At 38.0% G+C, this 7,893-nt stretch overlaps 1 pseudogene; it reads right to left on the bottom strand.

Annotated features, from left to right (window-relative positions):
* Window positions 1–474: 474 nt before the first annotated feature.
* On the bottom strand, window positions 475–4,565 carry LOC708486 (protein ARK2N pseudogene; annotated as a pseudogene).
* Window positions 4,566–7,893: the final 3,328 nt, after the last annotated feature.

Genomic DNA, 7,893 nt, shown 5'->3' with positions numbered 1-7,893 from the left:
AAAGCCTTTGTTTCTTTAATAAATGAGTTTACAATTAGAAGACTATGTAAACTGTGTTTTTTTCTTTTTTCCACACTTTGTTTTTTTTGCAAGAACTATTTTATTTTCTATGTATTTTTATTTTTTGTAGAGACAAGGTCTCACTAGGTTGCCCAAGCTGGTCTCAAACTCCTGGCCTCCAGCAATCCTCCTGCCTTAGCCTTCCAAAGTCCTGGGATTACAGGCAGGAGCCACAGTGCCTGATCTCAATAATTTTTTTGAACTTTGTATATTTCACACATTATTAATTAACTTGTTTAACTTTTTGAATTTTGTTGCTTGTGTTCCAGAGATATTTAATTCCCTTTAAATGCCTATGTGATGCTGAAATGGATAAAAGTGTTATATTGAATGCCAGAATGTAAAATTTAGGACTTTCTCACATCATTGTTTTTCAGGTTATTTAAATTTAATTTACATTTTTTTCCTAAGTGACTTCTTTTAATTAAAAAAAGGAGGAGAGGACGAAATTTTCCATGAGTTTGAATCCTACAAATGCCACAAACAGCTTCTGAAGCTGAAGCCATGACAATGAACTTCTGTGTCACAAAGAAGGTGAGGAATTGGAAGGGAACAGTGTAGAAGAAACACAGTGACATTGTATCACAGTATGTATTTACGCCTGCTATCCTCATCCAAGGTAAGGTCAACAACTTCTGCTGGTGAAGCCCAAGTCTGCTGGGGGCTCACATCAGTTCCATGACTGTGTCTGCTTGGTGCTGAGATACTGTGTGTCCGAGCCATGCTTCCATGAAGAAACTCAGAATCACACCACCTCGAGGATGAACACAACTTGCATGTTCCTGAACTCCCCCAATCTCTGCTTCACTATCTGAAGAGGCAATATTAATTTCTTAATTGAGCGGTGCATTGCCGGCAGATGTTTTATCACTTGCTAGGAATCCTGGATGCAAATGACCTGCTTCTGCATTCAGCTCCTGTAGAAGCTGGCTGGTCCTCCAGGTAGCTCCCGTGTCCTGGCTGCATATAGAATTATTGTGCTCTTGAACTACTGCAGCTGCCAATAAATTGCCAACACATTTACCACTTTTGGATCAGAGCTGGTGTCAGGCATATCATAATGAGCTACAACTGGAGGTCCATCTGGTATCTCTGCAGTGATTGTCTTGCTGCTCCCTGAAACCTCTTCATCATCACCTGATGAGCTCGTGCTTGAGTCACAAGTCAGGTCACTATCACTGGTACTACTTACTGTCCTACAGCAGGTTGTATTTCTTCCTTGCAGCAACCTCCTGTTTGTGCCTCAGTAGCCTGATCCTCTCCTTGTGCTTTTGGCTCCCATGACCTTTAACCCATTCTGTTTATCACTGGATTGCTAGTTTTTCTTGGCAGCCATAGTGGATATTTCACTTTCGAAATGGGACCGCCTAGACTTGCGCCCAACTGTGGCACCAGACACTCCTGAAGGGTCTCCTTCTACCGCCGTTTCTGCCTGAGAGGGTTCATTCTCTTCTGCGGAAGACAACGTGTCTGAATCAGCCAGGTGATCACTAGAGGAAGGGGAAAGCATGCAGTGATTAGAGGAGTCACTCTCATAAACTCGGCCGGTTATAGGCTTGTCACTCTCTGTGGATGCTGAGACTCAGAAGAGTCTCTTCTCAGCTCCATCAACAAGCAGGGCATTGAAGAAAGAACTGTAGAATCTGCTACACCATCCTTCTGAACTTGAGATTCCAGTTCTACAGATTCATCTTCCTCCTTTGCTGTCTCTTGTTGAGATGTTTCTGGTGGGACTTCAGATTCAATGAGTTCTTCGACTTTTCCCACTGCCTCCATCTTCATTTCAGAATTTCAAGTTAAATCATGGTGCAGCCTCTAGGAAATGGTATCAAAGATGCAACAGGAAAGCAAACAAAAAAACTTGCAGGCCAAGGCTGGGAGATCAGAACTCAGAGGATTGGATGCCACTTCCTTCCTCTTACTTGGATCAAGAATTCAAATTTACATTGTCCATGTCGTCAAGAAACCCTGAGCTCTGCGGCAACTCCGTGCCTCCTCGCTCGCTCTGCGCACCCCATCAGGGCACGCACCGTCCCCCATGCTTAATTTGAATTTTAAATTAATATTCTCCTTATTTCTGTTTTTGGCTTCTGTAAGAGAATAGATCATATTGCTTCACTCTGCAATTGGCCATATCTCCTAATGACATTCAGTAGTGAATTGTTAAAAAAATCTATGTATCTACATATTGATTATGATTATCTATCTATCTATTTACCATAATTCTGGAGGCTGTAAGTCTGAGACCAAAGTGTCATCACGGTTAGTTTCTTCTGAGTCTCTTTCCTTAGCTTATAGATGGCCATTTTCATTTCAAGTGTCTTCACGTTGTCTTTCTGCTGTGTGTGTCTGTGTCCTAATCACTTCTTATAAATACACCAGCCATATTGGATTAGGGCCTACACTAATCATCCCCGTTACCTTAGAAACATCTTTAAAGGCTATCTCCAAATATGGTCACATACTGAGGTACTGTGGGTTAAATTTCAACACATGAATTTGGAGGCAAAGTGTATAGTTTTATCCATTATGGAGTCTCATGTATTATATTTTGTGAACTCTTTTTTTTCATTTTAATAAAGTTTCCATTTCTAGGATGTTTTGTGAGCTCTTGAGTAGACACCATGCCTTGCATTATTTTGAGTCTCCCATTTTGCGGGAATAGATATCGGTTTGGAAGATATGGGTCTTCCATCAAAGGAGACATTTGCATTGAAAAAATCAGATAAATGACAGACTGATTAATAATTTCTAATTGATTCTTGATTAAAGTTAAGGAAATGCATTTGAAAGATAGATCCCAATATATAAGTACATTACAAGAAAATTCAATAAGAAGCAGACTGTGTGTGAACAACATAGAGATATGGTCATCTTTGGAAAAGAGCTTTTTATTAGCATGAACTTTTTTTATTTGTTTATATCTAGGAAAAAAAGAAAATGGACTTATTAATACCAAGATATTTCTCAGACTAAACAAGACCCTGTTATAATGGTTGAGCCAGATTAATTGTGTTAGAGCCTCAATCGATATTCCTTGATCATGTAGGATGTTGGAGATATGTGCATGACTCTGAAATGCTATCAGGTAGACTGCCTACTGGAAAAATTGCCAGTGGGCAACAATACTGGGGGAAAAATAGATTAGAGTAACGTAGTTGGTAGTAATTTGATGGCAACTTTCCTACAGTAGCCTAAAAAGAGTTTGAAAAGGAAATATAATAAAAATAATAATAAATAAAAATAAAATATTTAGGTCAGATATTTAGATTCTAGAGTGAAGAGATTTTACCGGTAGGTAGATTTCTGCATATGTAATTTTACTGAAGAAGTGGCTTTCAAACCTTTGACAATTTCTACTGGGACCAGGTAGTGCATGTACACACAAAGACACACACGAGAACACTATTTACCTTTCTCATGTGTGATGCACTTGAAAAACATTCTCTATTTTATTCAGTTCTGAAAAACATTCTCTATTTTTTCAATTCTGTCTCACTTCAGTCTATTTCATTACTGTTTCTGATACATTCTACGTATTTCATACCACACTGAGGCTGCACCCAGGAGCTTGAGAATCACTGCATTTGAAAGCCTTTTCTAACAAGGGGTATGAAGACTTGGAAAGGTGTATACGTGCCCAGCATATGGTGTGTCATATCTGCCTCCCTGGAGATGCCCAATGGATATGAGAGAGTCAGTGGAGGGTAAGAATTTGACTTCCAGAGAGGCATCATTATACTGAGATCCACAAAGCAGTGTGAAGGGTTAAAAATGAAAGGGAACTAGAACCAGGATAGAAAAGTTATCTGGGAAATGAAGCATTGTATGGAACAGCTGGTGTGAGACAGCATGAAGAGGAGGATAACAAGTATAAGGAGTTAAAACTATCATATTATTGTGTTTAGGAGAGTCGACCCTGAAGTTAATCACACCTTTGATATTTACAAATTTGTCACTTTGTATGAGCATCTAATCATTCTATGCCCCATTTAACAATCTGTAAAATAGTATCTATGATTTATTGAGTACTTAACAAATGCCAGGCACCACAGAAAGTGCTTTCCTTTTATTAACTCATTTAATATGGGCACCACCTTAATGAGGTAGGCATAGATTTTATTCCTAGCATACTTGTATTTTAGAGTTGTTTTGAAGAGGATAAAATAACATGAAAACAGTTCCCAGCACTACACTTTCATGAAATCTAAACAGTGAGATGTAATGATTTTCTGATGTCCTGAACAAAAAAATCAAAAGGAAACCCATGAAATTACTATGTGTCACGCAACTTACTATCTATGTCATGGATAATTGCATTAGTTTGCTTATCTAGAAAGGGGCATGAAATATGATAAGTAAAGAGAAAGTGAGTTGATGGACATAAAACATTTATTGTTGGGAGACAATTCAGGGCCTTTCTGCATGTCTTGTATTAGCTTTTGTTCTGGACTGTCTTTTTAATGATGTTTGTATAGTAAACAGCCTTGGAAGACAGAGATAATGTCTCCCATCAGGGCAGAGGTCAGGAATATTGTCTTTATTAAGATGGTATCACCCTCTAGGACAAAGGTTAGGCAAGTTTGCTGGCAACCCTCTTTAAAACATTGTAGTCTTCTAAACTTGGGGTTCCTTAGCTGTGATACAAACCCACTCTACGAGCAGTACTCATGTGAGTTTACGGCCATAACACCCCTGGAGATCCTGGTAGGTTAAGAATAGATGCAGACTTGAGGCTTATGCTTCCTGCTCTGCTATAAATAATAAAGTCTTTCATCTGTGACCCTGAAGTCTATTCTTTTCTGCCAGCACCTATAAAACAATGGTAGGCTAACTGGTTTTAAAAAAATAATCTCAGACTTTTCATAATTCTTGATACTTAGATAATGCCTGGCTACATGAAAAGTACACAATAAATGGAAACCCACTGCCATTGTGATATCTATTAATGTGACAATGTGTCAGATAATCAATTTAATTAAGCAACTATACAGTGCATGTCTGCTACATGCTAGTCATGATGTGAGGTGCTAAGGCTAAAAAGCTGAATAAGACAGATTCTCTGATTTCACATTCTGGAGGGGAGGATATTGGCACATAAATAATTATAACATGTCTTAATATTATGGTAGAAATATTACAAGGACCTAGAGCATTAAGGAGGAGACATCTGTCTCTGCCTAAAATGTGAGATGGAGAGGAGTATGAGAGAAGTTGCTTAAGGGGAAGTAATACTTCAACTAAGTTTTAGCAGCTGACAGTGTGAATTTGTTAGTCACAAGTCAACAGTAATTTGCTCTCTTAAAATTATTAGTTACTGTTACCATTTATGGTAGGTTGAGTTGTGTCCCCAGAAACAGGTTGAAGTCCTAATTCCTGGTACCTATGAAGGTGACCTTATTTGGAAATAAGGTCTTTGCAGATGTACCTAAAATGTAATTTAAGATAAGCTTATGCTGAAATAGGGTGGGCCCTTAATCCAATATGACTGATGGTTTTATAAGAAGAGAAGAGACCATTATAAAGACACATGCATGGATATGTTCGTTGCAGAACTATTCATAATAACAAAGACATGGAATCAACCCAAATGCCCATCAATGATAGACTGGATAAAGAAAATGTGGCACATATACACCATGGGATACTATGTAGCCATAAAAAGGAACAAGATCATGTCCTTTGCCCGGACATGAATGGAGCTGGAAACCATTATCCTCAGCAAACTAACTCAGGAGCAGAAAAACAAACACCACACATTATCACTTATGAGTGGGAGCTGAACAATGTGAGCACACGGACACAGGGAAGGGAACAACACACACTGGGGCCTGTTGGGGGTGGCAGTGGGGGAGGGAGAGCATCAGGAAAAACAGCTAATATGTGCTGGGCTTAATACCTAGGTGATGGGTTGATAGGTGCAGCTAACCACCATGGCACACGTTGACCTATGTAACAAACCTGCGTATCCTGTATATGTATCCCAGAACTTAAAAAAAAAAAAGCTCGCAGAAAGACACACAGAAGGAAGATGGCACCATGATGACGAGGCAACAATTAGAGATATACAAATGCAAATCAAAGAACGCCCAGGATTGCTGTCAAACTCCAGAAGCAGGCAGAGAGATGGCATGCCTCTGCTAACACCTTGATTTTGGACTTTTAACCTCCAGAACTGAGAGATAATACAATTTTTGTTGTTATATGTCATCTGGTTTGTTACAGAAGCCCTAGGAAAAAACACACCATTTCATTATTGTTTTCTATATTCTTATCTTCAGACAAAAATCAGGAAATGGCACTGTGGTCAAAAAGAAAAGAAATATGAGACAGAATAATAAATTTTAAAAACATAAATTGCTAAAAGTCACTGTATGGGGAGGAAAATGGCAGCTGATGAGGCTGGAAAGTAATAGACGGACCCTAGTATAGTTAGTGTAATGAGTGTGGCTTTTGGATGTATCAGAGCTGTGTTCAAATGCCAGCTTCTCTATTTACTAGATGTACGATCTCAGAAAATTTAACCATCTTCTCTAAATTTGGTATTATTGTCTGTAGAATAAAATAGCAATTACTACTTTGAGGGGCTATTTGGAGAATTTGGGGAACGTGGATAAAGCTCATAGCAAGTATTTGATACATGCTAGTCAGTAGTGCTTTTACACTTATATTTGGGAGATTCTTCTCACAGCTGTGTTGATGATGGCAATGGAGTGGGCCACTGCTGAAGTGTGGGTGGCTGGAGCATGGCTGGAAGAAGAGACAGTTTTTGCGTTAGCCAAGATGAGAGATGTTAGAGGCCTGAGCTATATCAATGCCATAGTGGGGATACAAATGAGAAAATTAGTGAGAAAAGTGTTTATTTGTTAAAATTAATTTGCCATTATTGACCAATTCTATGGAAGTGGTAATGAGACAGCAGTAGTCTTCAAACCAGCCACTCCTACCCATTTCTTCTAATGTATGAAAAAGAGGCCTGATTTCAGGTGTTTTGTTTTGTTTTAATTCTTCCAATTAAGGACTTCTATTCTCTCACTCAGAGAAGCAGGTTGATTTATGGAAACTATATCCTAAGCAGGGCCTATGCTAAAATGTGGCTGGAGAAATTGATCAGAGCGAAGAAGACTTGGTCATTGCACATGAAGAATGGCAGAAAAATTGAAAGTCCTTTTTCATAGCTAAAAAGAAATCAAAGTTATGTATCATCAATTCAATATTAATTTAACTCACTATAAAAAACAGTAAGTTGGACTACTCAAATGTGGTGGCATTGGAATTTGACTATATAAAGAATTGAATTAGAATCACCTTCAAATTTTACTCATACCATAGAGTTCTTGATTTCAGTTTAATAGAACTATACAAAAACATTATCCTCAGCTCTTAGAAAACCACACAATACAAGGAACCCCCACCCAAGCCCTAAACCTAAACAAACAGAAACACAGGAAAACTATGCTTGAAGTGGTGAGTTATTTCTGCAACAAAGAAAAGTGGCAGAAAATGTATTCTCTTGCTAAAATATTAAATAGATTTTAAAAATGTATAGATTCAGAAAGGCATAATAAGAAATAGAATTTGAAATCCCTGTAATGATAAATTTTATGAGTCAGAACATTTCCCTTTAGAAGCTTATATTTATCACATAAAAGCACCTTCACACACACAACCACCTACTCACCTGCCCAAATACACATGTATACTCACTCATACACATTCTTATATTAAATATAGAAAACAAAGATTTGAGACAGAATAAATAGGTTTATATGTGTGAGTGTTTGATAAGAAAATTAAACACTAGATGCTTCAAATGCCTGTAAGAAAAGAAAA

The sequence above is a fragment of the Macaca mulatta genome, chromosome 12, assembly GCF_049350105.2.
Source record: "Macaca mulatta isolate MMU2019108-1 chromosome 12, T2T-MMU8v2.0, whole genome shotgun sequence".
NCBI classification, from domain to species: Eukaryota; Metazoa; Chordata; class Mammalia; order Primates; family Cercopithecidae; genus Macaca; species Macaca mulatta.
The sequence above is the reverse complement of the archived record's forward strand: the minus strand, read 5'-3'. Positions and strand labels throughout refer to the sequence as shown.